This window comes from Dermacentor silvarum, chromosome 10, assembly GCF_013339745.2.
Source record: "Dermacentor silvarum isolate Dsil-2018 chromosome 10, BIME_Dsil_1.4, whole genome shotgun sequence".
NCBI lineage: Eukaryota > Metazoa > Arthropoda > Arachnida > Ixodida > Ixodidae > Dermacentor > Dermacentor silvarum.
Window position 1 is genome coordinate 150052061 of NC_051163.1, and position 20605 is coordinate 150072665.

Genomic DNA, 20605 nt, shown 5'->3' on the forward strand with positions numbered 1-20605 from the left:
AGACCACACCCTTCGCATATTTAACAAAGGGCTTGTCGCGCACAGAGCCACAGACGTACGACTGCTCATCGACCGTCGCATACCTTCATGGATACTACGCTGCTGTCACTGAAAAGTAGAGAGAGACAGTTCAGAGGAAGCTTTTCGATGCACTCCAGTGCGCCAGAGAATAGTTTTGGTATAGTGTTGAAATTGTGAATCTAAATATCAAGCATGCATTAACCTGCGCGTTAAAAACCTATGCGCCGATATTTAAGTTAGTGTTTGTTGAAATTGACAACATGAGCCAACTTATGAGTGATTTCGCGAACTACCAGAGCTAATTAATCAGTAACATTGCTAAACCCCTGTCGCTTTGGAGACTTCACACTGTCCAGTGGCCAGTGCTTTCTCGCTGCGCGCCGAGTCTTCTAGAGCAAATGTTGAAAGAGCATTTTCAAAGCTGAGAATCATCAATCGAAAGGAGCGTGCTTCCATCAGTGACAGCAACCTCGTAATGTATGATTGCGTCAATTACAACAATCTCTAAGGTTGTTATATGCACAAACGTAGGGGCTTTGTGTTTAAGTATTTGTGCGTTCAAACCTTCCAGACAACAAAAATACGCTCCGTGTGTTCTGATGTTTTCGTGTTCAGATATCATTTCATCTAAGATTTTGGAGTATTGAGAATAATGCATAATTTACCTCCGAGTTTCGGACAATTGGTGATTTACGAGAAATACAACTCCGACGAACTCCGAATTTCAAGAAAAATAAACTCCGAAAACACAGAGCCCTAGGTATAACAGGCACTCCTTCCGTGAAAAGGATGCAGCGCAGTGGGTGTAGAGATACGGCCACACTTCCGTTTGACTGCACACATGCTGCTTGAGGTTGGAACTCTGAGCAGATGTATTTGGGCAAAGGTGACACTCCAAATGGCATACACAATCCAATCGCTACAATGTTGGCAACACTGAAAGAAGGATACTGTGGCAGTGACCATGGCTGCAACTGCAAAGACTCCTTGTATAGAGGCTGCAGCGTGAATATGAGTGGCATAACATCAGGCAGGACGTCCCTGCAAGCTGTTGCAACTCTGGCTATGGCCCCGGCTGTCATTTTCACTAAAGCTGTGCAAGGAGGCTTGATGGGCAGACACTTGCATTCTTTGAAGTCGCCAGATTTTTCAGGTAGTTTCTGAGCCGCAAGAACACTGGCTGCACCTGCATGAAGAGTCCACTTGGCAGCATATTAGACATGCCAAAACCTTAAAACCAGAGGAAACGTTAGGCGGCAGACAAAGCACAGACAACCTTTTCCCGGAGCTGCTGCAACTTAGCTTTTTTTTCTTTTGAGAAAAATGAAAATAGATGTCATTACACCACACTAGCTCCTGCAAAACAAACCCATACATTATTCAAATTGTGTTCTTGTACGATCACCGACTTAACAATGAATATATAGTAGCAAAATATTTGCCCAAATTCACAACACTTCTTAATTTAAAGGCTTTCTAAAGTGCCATCCCCAAGGCGATCGTTTAAGTACCATGCCGATCGCTATTGTGATTAGTGGGTTGCCCAAATGCCAGCAACGAGAATACTACAAGTAAACAATTTGTCATCACAAAAAAAAACCTTTCTGCAGTTTTATGAGCAGCAACTGAGGTGCTGATCATGAAATATATAAAGAATTATCCTTTCAGCAAGCATATAAGTTACTCTTGATGAGAGGCAAGCCATAGAGTAAGAATCGATTCCAAATATTCTTGCTAAAATTTCACTGCACGTGTGTTAGACTGTATAGTCGAGGTGTGCTCAAACTTTCTGGTCTTGGGGAACCCCACCAGCTCTCTCATAGGACTGCGAAACTCTTTCCCTCACTCTTTCCAACAATATGCGCAGGCTGATGCATCTGTTACACAGACACTTTCACTGCCATTGAGGTGAATGGCAGTTGATACCAAAACTGCCGTTCAACCGAAGAGCAATCTACTTGGAGGGGTTCCGAAAAAAATGGCCCGGGATCAAACTGCCAGGAATGAAATGGCCCCAGAAGAAATGGCCATGCATGTGAAGTAGGAAAAGAGCGTTACAAAGGTCAGATGACAGCAGTGTTGCAATCAAATATCACGTGACAATAATACAATTCAGCAAATCCTCATCAAAGATATTGATATACGAAAGACATTAGCAGCAAGAACGGGATGTCACATTGCATAGAGCAAGAACGTAGATCGGACAAGTTCCACCATGCAGTTCACAAGCTGTGCTCTGTTGTTTGGAAACATGGTCGGTCAGGGAGCAGCCAACAGTTTCAAAGACGATCGATCCTCTGTGGTCTGAAGAAACAACCACGACGCAGAAAATAGCCCAGAACAGAGTTGGTGCTTCCTGGAAGACATTCTGAGGATTTATGAACCAAAACCACAATCTAATTATAAGGCACACCATAGTAGAGGACTACAAATTAATTTTGAACAGCTGGAGATTTTTTAATTTTACATAAATTTAAGAACACAAACATTTTTTCATTCCGCTCTCAACGGTATGCGGCCACCAAGGCAGAGATGAAACACGCAACCTCTACTTCAGCAGCCCAATGCCGTCGACTAAAAGGCCCCGCCGGGTCTCGCGCCAATCCGCCTTTTGCATAAAAAGTAGCACCATCTCCTCTCTCCTCTTCCTGCGCTGCCGTTTACTCTGTTCAGTCGACTTCGTCTCCTCCTAAGCTGTGTGCTGAACTAGCATACGCTCTCCGGATCAAATGCTGTCGCTACGTATCGCTTGTATTTTGATTGGAATATTTTCACGTTATATTATGACAGGCTGCCGAAACATCAAGAGAAGGGTGTCTAAATGTGGTTGTGCTTGGGTGGCTCTACTATTAGTGTTGAGACACTGTGCCGCGCCGCCCTCGGCGTTGGTTTATCTACCGCCGTCGCCTCCGCGCTACAGCAGCTTCAGGCCCTCGTCGGCCAGTGGCCAACGCGTATAGCGGGCCTTTAATGCTACGACTAGGCTGCGAGAGCGAATGATCGACCAGCAGTATATATATAATTACACAGGTTTCACAGGCTTAATTAATTGTGAGCTACCGATCCATCGGTGGGAGCGGTCCGGCGAAAAAAAGGATCCAGTGGCTTTGCTTGCTTGCAGATCATATTACGCAGTTGTGTACGATGCCCTGTGTGTGCCCACAGCTGTGTAAGCGAGCACACCGTTTCGCTCTGCCAAGATAAGCAAATAGCAACGTGTTTTCTGGACACGCATGAGACCGCAGCAATGAGCGAAATGTGGCGAAACACACCTAACAAGTGAGCGCACTCTCCCCCCTGTTCAGACACAAGCGAAAGACAAGTCGACTAGTCAAATACAGTCAAATCGAGCTGTGCTCCAGCTATCATCAGCCGTCGCAAACATACCGAGATAACAGCGCACAACACTTCACGGTGCTGGCGTCAGTCCAATTCAATCTAGGCCACGCCCGGAGCGTTTGTGTTAAGCGTGCTCACGGCGATATTTAAGCAGAACCTTTTGAGCATATCGCTGTACGTTACAAAGCGGTGACGGTACCAAGGCAAAAATGGGCTTTTACCTGCAGAAAGACGAACATATTTGGAGCAACTTTGCCCCTTCAAAAGCAACTACCGTATTTTCCGGTCTATACCTCGCACCTTTGCATAAGACGCACCCCCCTCAGAATGGCATTATTATATTATTATATTATATTAATAGTATTATGTGTAATTTCAAGAAACTTCTTTCCAGAGTGATGAACACATTTTAGGCCAGTCCACATTCAAGAAAAGCCACACCTCTGATATGCTGGCATAGCACGGAAGTCTCAAGGCAGTCTTTAAGAATTTATGTTGTGGATAGAGAAGCAACCGCTCAGCACACCATGCTGATCCACGTATCGTTCCAGGCGCTGCTATGCTGGCCCCTTGTCTTCCCGTGGAAAGTACTGGACTGGTTACGATTGCCGACGCCATCTACTGTCAACGAAACTGAACCCGTCACCACCAACAAACCCGTCTTCACCACATTTTCTTCGGGAAATCCAGTTCCGGCGCACACAGAAGTGCCCATCTGGCAACACCACGCCTCGCCTACGTCACTTATCACAGGACCACACCAAGCACTACTTAACAGGGAATGGAATGGTGCCTGCGTGGGGCATGACACTGCTCGGCACACCATGCTGATCCAGGTATCGTTCCAGGTTTTGTACATAACCACTTTTACACTTGTTTGTATTGCACCCCCTCCCCTGTGTAATGCATTCGGGCCTTCAAAATAATAATAAATGAAATGAAATGAAATCCTCATAGGCAGTGGAGTCAACTTTCCTCTAGTTAATACTATATAAGAAACTTTATTGTTGAAGGACCTAGAAATCTATCGATGCAATTTAGAGCTGACCTACTGCAACAAACAAATTTGGTGTTCTACAAAAAAAACGGCAAGCCCCTGACCTTTAGGGTTTCTTCCCTGCGTGACAAAACATCTGATATCATCTTGCAAACAGAAACGTGGCTGAGCTCAGACATAGACGATAGCGAAGTTTTTCCACCTTGAATTTTATGGGTATGTGTCTATAACAATATGATAAAAACCGCTTTTGGCATTTGTTATAGACCATCTGATAAACAGCAAGCTTTCATTGATTTGCTGTCCCAATCCTTAGCAAACATAAAACACAAGTGCTGAATGCACCACTTTTTCTTTTCGGATATTTTAATAACCCCTAGATTAACTGGAGTATGCTGTCTGTATCAACAGGGACCTTTTCTACTGAAGCGAAACAATTTCTTGAAGTAACAGAAGATTTCAACCTCCACCAAGTGATAGCATGTCCCACCAGAGGCGATAACATACTAGACTTACTTCTTACAAGTCACCCGGATGACCATTTCCGCCATTACCGCGATTCCCGGCTTCAGCGATCATTGTCTCCTGCACGTTGTTATTCGTCTCCTACTGAGTAAGAAATCCTCTACTCAAAAACTAATCTCTGACAACCGGAGAGGTAACTATGAGGTTATAAACAGTGGACTAGACTTATTTTGGCGGAATTTTCAGACCACGTATTTGTCACACCCAGTCAACTCCAACTGGGAGCTATTCAGAAACACAATGTTAAACCTAAAGGATAAGTACATACCCACTATTGTCGCAAAATCAGATTATAACAACCCTTGGTTCACTAAACGTGTAAAATCTCTTCTCAAAGGTAAAAAACGTCTCTACAGGAAAGTTAATCAAAGCAATAACACTGCAGCATGGGAAAGGTATCGCACGTGCGTAAAACTGTATATTCAGGAGGTCAGTCAAACCAAATATAAATTTAACAGTCACGATCTACTCTCCATTCTCTATATCAAATCAAAATAAATTTTGGCGCATGCTCTATACGAAAGACAGATCTAACACCATCGAACTAGTCGACCTTGACGGTAAACCTATTCATAATGATGAATGCGCAACCGAATGCGGTCACGCTGCAGGCAACGATGTTCTTTGCCTGCAGCGTGACCTCGATGCCATCTCGTCATGGTACGAAAAATGGCAAATGCCTCTCAACTTATCGAGATGCAAATCGATGCCTTTTACCCAAAAGCACAGTCTCTTTCAGTCCACTTATCGCATTAGCTCTGTCAGCATCAGCACCACTTCATCTTACAAGTACCTGGGTCTTATTTTGACGTCATCACTCTCTTGGATAACACATATCGAAAGAATATGTCGCAAAGCTGCGCGCTCACTCAGGTATCTACAAAGAAATTTAAAAAAGGCATCCCTTGAAGTGAAGAAGTTGGCGTACGTGACATTTGTCCATCCACAACTCGAATTTGCTTTCTCTGTCTGGCATCCATCTCAAGTCCTTTCCAACAAATTTAATCAGCATTTGCTAACTTGCGGCAGGAAATTAAATAATATGATAAAAGTTGACCCAAGCCGTTATATGAACATAAATTGTTCTGATACTTTATACCTGATGCCTACTAGTGAATTCGAAATAATTAACATAATTGAATCTATAAATAGCAAAACTGCAGCTGGTCACGATGAGATTAAGGCTGATCCGATCAAAGCTGTAGCGGCAACGATTTAAGTTCCCCTCGCACACATTTGTAACTGCCTTCTTAAAGACGGATACTTTCCCGATGAATTAAAAGTAGCACGCGTAACTCCTGTACACAAAGGTGGAAAAAAAGATGACTTAGGAAACTATCGTCCTATCTCCGTTCTGAATGTATTCTCGAAAGTAATTGAACGCGTTATATTTAGAAGAATAACTGACTTCCTAGGAAAACACAAATTGATAGTACCCCAGCAGTTTGGATTCCAGAAAAACAAGTCGACTGAGCTAGCGCTACTAGGCATTAAAGAAAAATTAGTTGAGAACATTGAAAATAAACACTTTACGGTGGGAATATTTTTAGATATTAAGAAAGTGTTTGACTCAGTTACTCACGCTATATTATTAAATAAGCTACCCTGTTACGGCTTAAGGCGACAGGTTTATCATTTAATCAAAAGTTACCTGGAAAATCGCAAACAGTACGTAACATTAAACAGCTGTTCTTCTGATCAACACATAATCACAACGGGAGTACCACAAGGCTCGATATTAGGTCCCCTTTTATTTCTTTTATATGTGAATGACATCTGCAACATACCCCATACTGAGGAGATAGTACTTTTTGCCGACGATACAAATGTATTTTTCCATAGTAAAAATTTGGAAGAGGCCTAATTAAAAGCAAATATATGGCTAAGAGAACTATCACTATGGTTAGATGCAAATGAGTTGCAGCTGAATATAAGTAAAACGAAATATGTCATCTTCAGAGCTCGAAACTCGCATATACATAATAGTTTCAAACTGCGTTTCGAAGACGCAGTGCTTGAAAAGACGAGCAGTATAAAGTTTCTAGGTGTATTTTTTCAGGAATATTTATCGTGGAATGACCACATATCCCATCTCCAAAGTAAGCTATCTCGAACAATAGACCGATCCCACCGACCGATCTGCGCATGCGCCGGTTTTCTGGAAGTAGCACTGACACCATCTTGGTTGTAGTCAACTAGTCAACCACACCACCGCAGTCCGCGCTCGTTGAGTACTGCGCACGAGCTTCCCAGACATATCTGCGACTCCACCACCGAGAAACATTCGTCATGTATTTAAAGAAATTACATCGGCTGTTCATTGCAGCATGCGAGGCGAACGTTGAAAAGTGCCTGTTCCTCTTTCCTTTCGGTTGTTACCCGCTTATAACGCGTTGAGTATCGTATTTTTTCGAGCTTTGTATGTAGTACATGCTGATGTACGAGGTCGTTTTGCGTTACTATTTTTGCGCACGTGCACCTCGGTGACTGCAACGTTATGTTTGCTTAGCGACGGACATAATAGGATTTGTATACCTGTTGGAGACAGGTTTGAAATGCGGCGCCAAAACTTTCGTTCCCTACTTACCTACATGGGTTTCGCGCACGACTTGCAGACTTCGGTAACAGCGATATCTAGAAGTTTAGAAGTTCTTAAGTAAGCTAGGCGGCGTTTTTAACATAAAAACTCCGATAGCCAATCATCACAAAGTCATCGATAGCCAATCAATAGCTAATCAATAATTGATCAATAATCAATAAATTCCGGAAAATTCTGGGGATGACTTGGTAGTGCTTAGCCTAGCCCAAATACGTAGCCTATACCTTGCGATAGCCAATCAATAGCTAATCGATAATCGATCAATAAATTCCGGAAAATGCTGGACATGACTTGGTAGTGATTAGCCTAGCCCAAATACGTGGCTTATACCTTACGATAGCCAATCAATAGCTAATCAATAATCGACCAATAATCAATAAATTCCAGAAAATGCTGGGGATGACTTGTTAGTGCTTAGCCTAGCCCAAATACGTGGCCAATACCTTACGATAGCCAATCAATAGCTAATCGATAATTGATCAATAATCAATAAATTCCGGAAAATGCTGGGCATGACTTGGTAGTGCTTAGCCTAGCCCAAATACGTGGCCAATAAATTATAGCCAATCAATAGCTAATCGATCAATAATCAATAAATTCTGGGAAATGCTGGGGATGACTTGGGAGTTCTTGGCCTAGCCCAAGTACGTGGCCAGTACCTTGTGATAGCCAATCAATAGCTAATCGATAATCGACAAATAATCTATAAATTCCGGGAAATTTGAGTACACGGGTGTTTTCGCATTTTGCCCCGATCGAAATGCGGCCGCTATTCGTCCCCGTATTCTCACGCTGTGTATTATTAAAAGTACCACCTATTAATCCGTTGGATCCACGTCTCTCGAAGCCTTCGCTCTTTAGGAAACACATAGAATCCGAAGCCTTTGTCCCTTGTGTGGTTGTTGTACCAGGCAGGAACGCAGCAGGTCAATCCTCCCATCGCACGATGGCTCTACACGAACCATAAAAATTGCCAAAAATCGTTCGGATACAGAACGTACAGGCACTTCGGGCGGCTGGAGCGGCCGGATGACTACAAGTACCAGCATGCACCGCGGCAGCGGTGGCGTCGTGAAACTGGCTGGTGGGATCGGTCTATTGGCGCACTATGGAAAATAGGTTCTCTAATTCCAAATAGATTAAAACCGGTTATATATCATGCATTAACTCAGTCCGATATACAATACTGCTTACTGATATGGGGCTCTACAACGAAGACCAATTTAAAAAAACTAGAGGTTTTACAAAAGAGAGCTGTTCGTGCCCTTGAACGCGTCCGCTTCAATGATACCACATCTCCATATAAAATAAGGTATAAATTAGTTCCACCAAATCATCTCTATACAGAGAAGCTCTCACTTTATATGTTCAGGCAAATTAAAGAAAACTGGGCAAATTTTGAGTCTATCTATCTTCAAACGACCACAGACCGCAACTTTCGAGTGATTAACTATAAACTACCTAACCTTAGAACTAATTATGGGATGCAAAGCTTGAGGTATAAAATTCCTAAGCTCCTAAATGAAAACAGGGAAATGCTAGACCTAATAAAGCAATCGTCTTCAATAAAATTGTATAAAAGAAATATATGTTACCAAACATAGCTCGTTGGTGTGATGTGCGGTTTTCATGTGGATTATGTGTGTTTTTTCGCTCTAAATGTTTATTCATGCCAGTTGGAGCCCAAAGAATAGTACAGCGCTTTTATATGTAAGACACAGTAATGAACTATGGCTGTTTTTGTTTCCCTGTTTCCTATATTTGTTCCCGGATGCGTACTGTAGCAAATCGTGACATCAAGAACTGGAACAGCAGTACTACAAATATGTTTAATTACGTTTCTTATTACTCGCCCCAACTATGTTGCTAATGCTGTTTGTTTTTTTTAATGTTTGCACATGGTTGTGCTTGTTTTTCTTAAATTGCATGTATAATTTTTTTCTCGAACTTGCCTGCTTAATTTGCTTGTTCACGTTTCCCCTACTCCCTTTTCGTTTATTCTTACACTGTCCTGATTGTGTCGCTGGAGCGCAGATTGTACAGGGGTCAGGGCCTCAGTCAGGCGCTTGCTAGCGCCTTTAGTCCTGACCCTTCTGGTTTTCTGTAAACAAACTGGAGAATTTGTGAATAAAAAAAAAAAAAGTTTACCTAGCCTCATCATTGGAATCCGTTTCAAACTAAGCCACCAGCTTCATCACTTCACATTATTCACGGTAAACTAGTGTCACTTCCTCGAAACAAACAACAGGTCTGCCAACACTGAAGTCCCGCTGCATCATATCTCGTCTTGGTTTGCTGCACTCCTTCTTTTACAATCCAGGCTCAAGGCACCACCTTCTTAAACCACCATTGCGAACTTCCTCTCGCATAAGTCACAGCTCTGCCATAGCACGTTTACCCGGCCGCTCATCTACCATGACCACTTCCTTCTTTCCTGATCCAATTGTTTATTGGAATGGGCTCCCTGACCACTTCGTTACCTGCACTGACCGCAAAAAATTTTGTAAATACCTAACAAATCACTTTGAATAACTTTCTGTTCCCAGTGCACATCGTTCATGAACCCATTATAAACCACTCGGAATAGTCTACCCTTGTCAACTCTTCCACCTAGTGTTTTTATGTTCGCGAACGTATTGCCGTGTTGCTTCTTTAAATTCGTAATTTTTGTTTGATCGTTTAAATTCGTACAAAATCAGCAGTGTTTCTTTTTTGTTGTTTTGTACATAACCACTTTTACACTTGTTTGTATTGCCCCCCCTTGTGTAATGCCTTCGGGCCTTCAATATGATAATAAATGAAATGAAATCCTCATAGGCAGTGGAGTCAACTTTCCTCTAGTTATTACTATATAAGAAACTTTATTGTTGAAGGACCTCGAAATCTATCGATGCAATTTAGAGCTGACCTACTGCAAAAAAACATATTTGGTGTTCTACAAAAGAAACAGCAAGCCCCTGACCTTTAGGGCTTCTTCCCTGCATGACAGAACATGTGGCTGGACAGGTGGCCCTTCTGCCTAAACGATGCACCACAGTGCACACAGGAAAAGGAACGGTCTCCGGTGTGGCAGCGCAGATGGCGTGTCAGGTTGGTAGCCTGAGTGAATGCTTCCGGGCACAGGTGGCACATGAAGGGACGTTCGCCTGAGTGTGTACGTATGTGTTTGTTCATGTCGGACTTCCTCTTGGTCTTGTAAGGGCACAGCCGGCAGGAATGCTGCAAGCCATTCACAGACACAAGCGACACGTACCGCTCTTGGGGCCTTAAAGGCAAGGAGCCTGCAAAGTCACAGCGAACATGGGTAGGCATACAAATGAAGTGTTAAACACTTCGCACAACTAAAGTGCTAGACCTGGCAATAAAAAAGGATTCCCACACTTGTAGGCAAAATATGTGATAACCTCACAGACATATTATAACCCAACACAAATATTACCATTGTGGCAAAAGTTTCCTGATGTAGTACATGTCTCATACAAGTTCCCATTTCACTAAACATATATTACTAACCTGAATACATACAAACACCCGCTGGCAATCATAAAGTTCGGACTTGGCATGCAATTTTGATTTCTTGCCTAAATAGTCAATTTACATTTTTATATATAAAACTACATTGTACACTCAAACATTAAACAAAGTTTTACATGTTTTCTCACATAGGACTTGTAGAATGCAGCACAACAAAAAGCATTAACTGATATTTGAACACATGAAGCATATAAAATTAAATACGAATATTAGTCCAAGAAATTATGAAAGAAAATGAACAACATATGAAAGAAAAGAACATTATAAACTGACCATTTATATAGGTTAGACTGGCACAAAGTTTGCTGATGGAGAATAGAGCTACATATTTGTGCTTACGAGAAAGGATTGGGTGTCTGTATTAGAGCACTGTAAACTTTTTTCATGGTTATTTTACAAGCACTTCAATGGAAACAAAATGCAACCAGTACACAGTGCTGAAGTTGACTTATTAACCAATTTGTGCTTCTGTTACAGACACTGCCACATATACACACCTGAATAAACAACAATTTCGCTACGTATAACTCACTGTTGTCAATGGATACAACCTCCAGGTTGGCTATACATAGAGGTCCAAATTAGCAAGCCACTTTGATTTGCTTCAATAGTCAAAGTACATTTTGTAATACTGCATAATGCACTCACTTACTAAATTGAGTACTACACACTATTTTAGCATCAGAGTATTTTTACCATGCAACACGACAAAAACAACTGATACATAAACATATGAAAGAATATATAAAGAAAGCGAACAAGACAAAATACAAAAGACATAAGTAAACAAATCAAAAAACATTCCTATAGGTGGGAATGACACAATCTTTGATGGTGGAAGAGAATACAGCCACATTTCTTTGCATTAAGGAAGGGAATGTTTCTTTGTTAGTGGCACTGTAAACATTTTTTGCTATAATGTTTGCCTTGGTGCAGCGAAACCAAACTCTGCTGCAGAGTGCTGGAGATAACTTGTCTACAAATTATTTTGTGTCATTGACACTGCCAGACCCTCATGCACTGTCTTAGCAGATCTGTGAAGACAGGGGCAATGCCGTCCCATGGGTTACCTTGATGAAATCGTATTCTCTACCAGTACATTGCACTGCCTTGTTTTGTTTTTGTTTTTCTTTACGCCAATGATTACAACTTGGTGACTGCAATGGAACCCGTTCATTTCTTTCATGATTCCAATAGACGCACCAGGCAGAAGGAGCACTCGAAATTTCACTTGACGCAAACACAGTCACATCACCATCACAGTGTTAAATCAATAATAAATCAAACTGGTATGTCATGTAACAGGGCAAACTGGCGGATGGTTTCTAAGAAGCTTGTGAGATGAACTCCTGATACAGTCCAAAGGAACATCGTCTTTAAAGCACCGTAGGAGGAATCGACGCATCTGTAACAGCACAGAGATCATTGTTAAAGCCAGCATGGATGCAAACGGCATGCTCACACAAACTTTTCCCCTTTGTATCAATCAATTTATTCAGGCTAGGGACAGAGTGCAACACTTACCAATCTGATGTGATTATAGACGATTTGCAGCAGCCGGTTTGTGCAACTGAAATCAGATGGCGCCACCGGAGCGCCGCGCGGATTGGACATCTCTGGCCTTGGGCGCGCAAACGAAACTACCATTGCTCAGTCGCGAAAGCGTAGCCAGCGGCGTTTAACAAGCGCAGTTTGTCAAACGTCGAACAATATTCTGCTCCATGTGGAGATTAAGAGGGAAAATGTGTGCTGTGGTCGGATGCAAAAACTGTGATGGCGACATTAAGCTGTGGAACACGTCGGTGTGTGAAATACACGCGCCACAGCTGCATCAAGACTGCCCGTGCCCGAGGCCGTTTTCCATGCGCCGATTTCCTCAAGGAGAGAAAAACAACCTCACCCGACAATGCTGGATAGCGAACCTACAGAGAAAGAACTTCAATCCAGGCACATCGGCAAGAGTAAGTGGCAGATCATAGTCTCGAATAAGCGAACGCGCTCGGCTTGCGGAATAGTGGAAAAACTTTTCCCATCATGCGCTTGCTGTACATTATGGTCACCGTGCGTTGTTTCCGTGGCAGAACACAAGCATTAGCGATATCGTATTGGAACAGTCACCTGCTATAAGTGATGTTTATCCTTAAGCGAAATTACACGCCACGTACGTATATGCGCCGGGATCGGTGGCAATTAAGGCGTACTAGTTGTCGCGTGAGAACTCCTGCAGATAAGATTGGAAAAGTGCTATCTGAATCGCATTTTTAAATCGTTTCGCTTTACGAATTCCTGCCTGCGCGTCTGATTTTACATATGTTGGTTTCGCTGCTGTATCGGAGGCACGGTGTGATCAGAACGTAGACCTGGCGTTGTTTGTGGCCAGCAACAGGTGCGCGAAAGCTCGCTGTGCTGACGCTGTAGGACAAAATAATTGTTTCAAACAAGGCTAGAAGCGTTGGTTGCGTGTTTATCGTTAAGTGATATACAATAATGTCACAATTTCGTGATGTCAAGAGAAAGCATGAAAATAAAAGTAAATAATTTCAAACTCACCAGTTTGACATTATTTGATTAGCAGCATTTTAAAGTAGTGGTAACTACAAATCAGCTGTTTCCTTCTGCCTTGTGTCTTTCAGGGTTCCCCTAAAGCGCATGCTGAATATATGTATTATTTACTTGAATTTTCATAGCCTCTTTTGACATCGCGAAATTGTGACATTATTTAATTGACACTATGAAATTATGACATTATTTGTGATTATGGAAAAGACATTGGCAGCACATTGCTATTGCCTTTTTTTGTCACATTTGTGGCAGTTTGCAATAAGAACTGCATGCGTTACCCATGTGCGTGCTTTTTATTTATGTGAACTCCTTTATTCCTATGTTCAAATAAAAGCAAACCATTGTAAATATTACATGAATCACCCTTTTCTTTCAGGTATATTCTATTCACTTTGTTGATGGGCGTCCAACCAAGGACTATCCCTACCCAACACTGCAGCTTGGAACACAGCTTTATGCTGCAGATGCCATCCTTGGATTGACACAAAGCTTTCCCAACATTGCCACTGTCAAAAAAGGTTGATTCCCTCTGCAAACCCCTTGTAGTTCTGTGCAGGTTTCCCATCTTGGTCGATTGCCTTGACCATGTAGTCGTAGACAACTGAAATAGGGGAGAAACATTTGTATGTACTGTGGTAATAAAAAAAATGGCAATGAAAGAAAGCTGATTTTTTTATTTACTCAAGACATCTGCAGATGTTTAAAAGAACTAAAATAACACGATAGATAAAGTCTTATATTAAACTGATTGTTTGGATTTATAAATTATAGTTCTGGCGTTTCAATAATTATTACATATTTGATTACTAAGCTGGTGCTGCTCTCCTATGAAGAGTTTGAAAAGTTGAAACGCGAGCTCTCATTTATAAAACGCTTGAGTTACAGCCAAAGTTGTGCCCCTGTCACATGACCACTTTCGATCGCGATCGAGCCTCGATCCGGCTCGGGCTTTCGATCGCGATCGAAAATGATCGCTGCTACACAGTCCAAGGTTTAGGATCGTGTTGTTTGGGCTCGAACGCTTTAAGTGTAACTAAGTCCGAAGCAATTAATAAACGTGCCTAATAGGTAGTAAAGGTACAAATCAATTTACAGAAAAATTAATTTTTCATTCGGTATATTAGGTAAACGACGTGCCACGTCCGCCGATTCTGATCGTCTGCAAATCTCAGAACAACGTGCATGGCGTCGACGCAGCACAAATTAATTTTCAAAATTATACGTGCAAAAAAGTCTTTTTTTTTTTTTGCACTGTCGTTAAAAACGGCCTTTTTAGAGGGTTATTTCTTCGGATCTCTTTCTTTCTCGTTGTACCTCGTTTTCTGTCACACTGAGCTAGAAGCTGCTTACGTCGGCCTCCGATCGAAATCGGACACTTCGATTACGATTTGCGGATCACGACCGACTGGATTCGGATCGAGGCTCAATTGCGATCGAACGTGCCCGTGTGACAGGGGTTTTACTAAGAAACAACAACCGTTCGGGGGCATTCAGTTAGTACGTCCAACAAACACAATCTGCCGCTCTGAAGTCAACTACGCAAAACTATTGCGTGCCCGCCATACTGGTGAATTCTGCAGAGGTCAGTGCACCAGTATCGAGGCAAACGCTTACCTCAACTATGTCGGAAGCTAAAATACCAGCGAGCGAGATGTCAACACACAAGCGGACACGGATTTTTCACTCGGCGCTCAAGCATACACATTCGAGGCCGTCAAGCAAAGCGCGAGAGGCTGGGCAACCACTTCAAACAGCTCAGATCGTAGCTTAAGTACACCGCACTAGGCACAAAAAGAAAAAGAACTAGCGAACTGACGTGAACGCCGCACAAGAGGCCTACATGAGCTTGAATCGCTCGGCGCGAACGAGCGACGCGCATGCACGATGATCGAGCGCCAGAGCGCTCCGGCGCGAGCACATACAACGTTAAAATGACAAACAATGGTTCACTTACATGATCATTGAAACATGGGCCAGAGCTTTGTGTCGTCGAACCAGCCGCTGTCCATCTGTGGACCCGAAACAACGCCGCTTACCCCACCGTCGCCCATGAATACAGCAGTACGGCTGCTTCGCTGGCCTTCCACCCAAGGCCAGTCATGCCGGCGCAATCACGTGATCAAACATGGCCGCGCCCGTGCGCCGCTGCTGAAAACCGTCTATATTTATGTATTAGAAACAATTATTCACTCATTCAAAACATACTTAATTGAACCAACTTCACAGGCATCGCCATTTATCGAAAGCTGCAGAAGAAAAATTGCAAACTTGATAAATTAGCAGGAAGAAGAGAGCTGGCACATATGGCGCCACTGTCTCAAGAGTGGATTTTATTGTTTACTTCTTATATCACGGATGAGCTAACAAAAATGCAATGTGTATTTTAGGAGAACTAACACTTGTAAAACATTTCTTTGCTCAACTGTGATCACGTTCTCAGCAGAGCATCATAAAAAAAAAGCCAAACCTCCTTTATTCTGGCAAAGCCATAAAGTGGATGCACCCCTTAAAAGATTCTCAGACAGTGGCATCAAGTCTTCCTCAAACTATCAGGAACTCTAATGTGTGAGGAAATTAGGAATTTCTCAGATCAGTGCAATCAAATAACGTAGTCACTGGACTCAAGCTGAGATGATGTTGCAGTGCAAGTCATGTTAACAGGAAGCTGGGCCCTGGGCCTCCCTTACAGAATGTAACAGTGTTAAAATAGAGTACACTTCACTTTAGGTTACATTTTATACACTGCAAGTTGCTCTGCGTAGGGTGGTTGCGGTAAATTTTAGTATATGCATGCGCACTTGGCTGCCTAGCACCACAACAGCATTGTCATGCCCTGCACCAAGTAAACCATGTCTGCTTACGCTGATGCAACAAAACAATTTATCAAACAAATTGTAGTTGGACAAATCATCACAAGATGTCGCTTCTCTCAGCTTTGCTATTGCTGGTAATGGCTCTGGTAACTTGGTAACCCATAAACGAGAATTTTGCACAACCACTTCCCGTGCAGTCAGTGCAAGACACTCATGCAAACAATGCTGAAATGTCTTTCGAACGGCAAGACACGCCAACGACATCGGAACCAGAGATGCGCAGAGACGCAAATGCAAAACGAAACGATGCATGGTGTTCATAACGTATTTTCAGCTCCTGCAATCACTTCCGGTGTTTGCAGTTCACAAAAGCATGGCCTTCGAGACTGGCTTGTTAAGCGATGAAATCGTTTCTGAGGGTGCCCATTCATTTTGTCACCATTGTTTGTCATTTTGTTCCACTGCAACATTAAAAAATTCAAATGCACATGTTCTACTGCACTGAACGCATTAAACTTTTGAGAGCTTGGTGTGGGACGCGTACGGTTTAACACGCAATGCATAATTTAAGCTAAAAATTTGGTGTCGTGGCCCCTTTACCATAGAGTGTCACACCCTTCATCCCAAGTTCTGCACCAGTTGAAACTTTGAGCACGAAAAAATTTAGGCCCAAGGCGGGCCTGTAAGCCATAGAGTTGCACACTATAAAACCTAGAGGGAAATGTGGCGCTGCTGCGCTGTGGTATGCAAGGGAATGCCGGTATATTGTGGATTCGGATTGGCATCGTTCTTGAAGAGCCAGAACGCCTTGAAGACGCGCCTGGCTAGCACCTTTCCGTCTGTCACAATGATTCATTCCCTGCTAAAATAGGACGTAAAAAACTGCTTTAGCTTTATTATTACAAAAAAACATGTTTTCTTTAAGTTTGAGGACTTACTATTGGATGTACAAATATATGAAACGTAAAAAGTATCAGCTTGCTGCTGAAGTTGGAGGGCAGACGACAAGGTTCTCGCTCGCTTTAGAACAGCTTGTCGTCTGTTCTTACTATTCTTCGCTTGATGCTGCATTGTAGGTGAGAAAACTTTATTGAGAGATGTAATATGGGTGAATGAAAGCCTTTTATGTAGATTTTATTTTAAGAACGCGTTATTTGTGTAGCCATATCCACGTTCTAGACGAAGCCTCGCAGACACATATCCCGTCATTTCCCATGAGGGCACGGCAGCCCTTTAAGAGACTCGCATAGACGGTGGCGCCAGTTTACCCTCTTGGTGTTATAGTGAGAAACTATGCTGTGAGCACGGCCGCCTGGATCGGCGCGCGCGGCGGGGTTGCTACGGCCGTCCCATTCGACGCGTGCCCCATTGAAAACATGGAATTGAGGAAGTTGCCCCGCGCGCCGTGCGGCAGCGCTGTGCTCCCACCCCTCTGCTGACGGCGTCGCGGCCGTGAAGATGCTTGGAGAGATGTGCATTTCACATCGTACACTTGGTGAAGATAGGTTGATTGTTGGCCCAAAGTGGACTGACAGTTGCAAGAAACTGCACGAGAATCAAGGCACGTGGTGATAGATTCTTAAGCCGGCTTTACACAGCGAGGGTGTTTCTTTGTAGCATAATACGATAGAGATGCAGCTAACGCATAGGCTGGGTGTTTACGCGACTTTGCGTGGAGGATTGCATGCGCCTTGAGACGTATTCTGGCGAGTGAGTTGCCGCTGTGCCGAAGTGCTTCCCCTGACCACGCTCGTCATTCTTTTCTTGCGCTCGCTGTTCCCTTCAAAAATAAAAGTATTTAATCATCGTGGTCACTGTATGGCTACGTTCTCGGGTCGAGCGCTGTGTTCACAGAAGTCTTCATATACAGAAATCACAGTGGTAATAATAATTTTGCAGTACATTTTCTCCAGCCTGATGTACCGGCCGAATTAATTATTCGGGGCCCTTGCATGCGCGTCGCATTTACAATGTGAAGTTCCCACGATACATCAGTGGTGCTGAAGCGGCTTTTCCATCAAGCCTCCAACTACTATATGTTACTTGGAAGTGTTGCTGCTGAAGGCCCTGTGTAACTAGCATATATGCTTTCATATGCATTTCACATTGTTGTACCACATTGAATTGAGGCAAGTGATTTGTTGTTTCTGCGTGTAATTTACTGTATTTTTCAAAAACATGCCGTACTGCTGCGTGCCATGCTGCAAGTCGAGCACCAAGAAAAAGCTTGGTCTAAGTTTTCACGCATTTCCAGTGGAGGAAACTGGAGCAGTGGAGCTTTAATTTGTCCTCACTTAGACAGCTGCCCTCTTTTTGCTTGCCAGCTAGGCAAACGAAAAGCATGCATCAGCGATTTCTTCATGAATTGCAAGCAAATTTATAAAGCCCCTACACTCAAATATTGGCGCAGTCGTTACGGACACAGCGGCTTACCGCAAAAAACTAATGAGTAAGCCACTGAGCCGAAAAGTTATCCGCGTTTGAAGGAGTACTGCGAGTGCACAAGCGCTGTGTGTTTGCTATCGTAAATAAATTGTAGGTATTGTGAATGTGTTATGCTGGTAATTTTGCCATGAATACAAATATGGCATTAAATTATTTACTGATGGCTCAGAAAGTTGCTGAAAAATGTCTGTCCGTGGCTGTCGACTCAGGTAAGCAGCTTGATACTTCGTGCAGGAAGATGCGCGATGAGTTTGCTTATTTAACACAATTATTTAACACAATAAACAGCGCATTCGCATGTACAGATGCAAGACTGCCGTGACTTCAGCTCTCCATTTAAAAGCACCGAGTCATATCTCTCGCTTTCCAAAGCGTATTTTGACAGTCAATTGGTCAAGCTGGGGAAAATGCAAGTCATAAACAAAAGTTTGCAGGCTGCGGATTCGCGCAAAAAAAAAAATCTTGGTTGCCTCGTCAGTCAGCTGGCATTCCTTCTAGCAGATAGAGCTCGAATGCCTTCTTTCGCGTGCAGGCTTTCCATTGGCATGCTGCGCTTGAGCACGCGGAAATAATTTTCCCGCAAAACTTTGGCTTACTAGTGTACGCGTTTCGGGCAGCATCATCCTGACAGAGGCTGGAGTGCAAAGAAGAAAAAAAAAAATAGCGTCAAGGGACATCGGTGCTTTTGTGTGCCTTTTTGTTCGGCACAACTTCTCGCGGTTTCTTATGAAGCGATATTTTCATTATAGCGCGAATTATAGCGCAAATCGTCTCGCGCGCAGCCGTAGCAAGGGAGTTTAGGGGTGGGAGGCGCGCGCCGCGGTGCGGCGAAAGCAGCGGCTACGCCCCTTTCCGCAATTACACCCTCTCTGTCCGAATGGGACGGCCGGAGCAACCCTGCCGCGCGCGTCGATCCAGGGCGGCCGTGCTGTGAGCATCTGCTGTGGCGAGGAAGCGCTCAGCGGACGAGAGCTCAGGTGGAGAGGGTGCCCGGGGGTTGCCGCGCGGGAGGGCAATCAGGGCGCGACCCGGTGACGTGTTCTCGCGGGGCAAGTCCATTCCCGAGGGGGGGGGGGGGAGAAGCACGGTTTGCGCGGGAAAGTAGGTGCGATCGCCATGTCCGCCATGTTGCCGTTATGGCAGAGTGACATAGAATATTCTAGGTCACTCTAGTTATGGCGGTGATTCCCGGAGATCGAGCTAAGCGCCACGCGCGAGCTGGGGGACGTGGCGCGGGAAGGCACCTGGGGCCGTATTCTGAAACGTTCGCCTAGGCGAAATTTCTTTTTTCGCTTTCAGGCGTGCGCCGATTGGCTGTTTTAGCAAAATTGGATGAGCTGATTGGGTAGTTGAGCCCGACGTCATTCAATTTTGCTCAACCAGCCAATTAGCGCGCACGCCGATTTCGTCTAGGCGAACGTTTCAGAATACGGCCCCTGGATCCCCACATTCCTCCCTCCTAAAGACCGCTGCCAGCCTAAGAGAACGCGACACCTGCATGACCCGTAGCGCACCCAGGATCTCTGCCATGGGGGGGTTGACAGTTTGCCAATACCATCTAAACAGCACTAATTTCGGACAAAAAATGCGCTTTTTGCGAGTGTACAGACGATTGCGCGTCTTGCATCTTAGTTGCAGTACTCAAATGCACTAGGAAAGAAAAGGGGTTAAACAAAAGGGGGGCTTAGGTCGGCCTCAATGGGGGTTACAACCCCCAAATCCACCCACACCCCGTCGGTGCGCCACTGGCTCACCTCCTTCACGGTCGGG

At 43.8% G+C, this 20605-nt stretch overlaps 1 long non-coding RNA gene across 1 annotated transcript in view; it reads right to left on the bottom strand.

Annotated features, from left to right (window-relative positions):
* Positions 1-971: 971 nt before the first annotated feature.
* LOC125940740 (uncharacterized) overlaps positions 972-20605 on the bottom strand; it is a 154133-nt gene continuing 134499 nt past the window's right edge. Inside the window, exons 2-3 of the long non-coding RNA XR_007463942.1 lie at positions 10444-10762; positions 972-1207 (exon numbers count right to left, since the gene is read on the bottom strand). This is a non-coding gene — a long non-coding RNA (uncharacterized LOC125940740). The remainder of the gene's footprint in view (positions 1208-10443; positions 10763-20605) is intronic.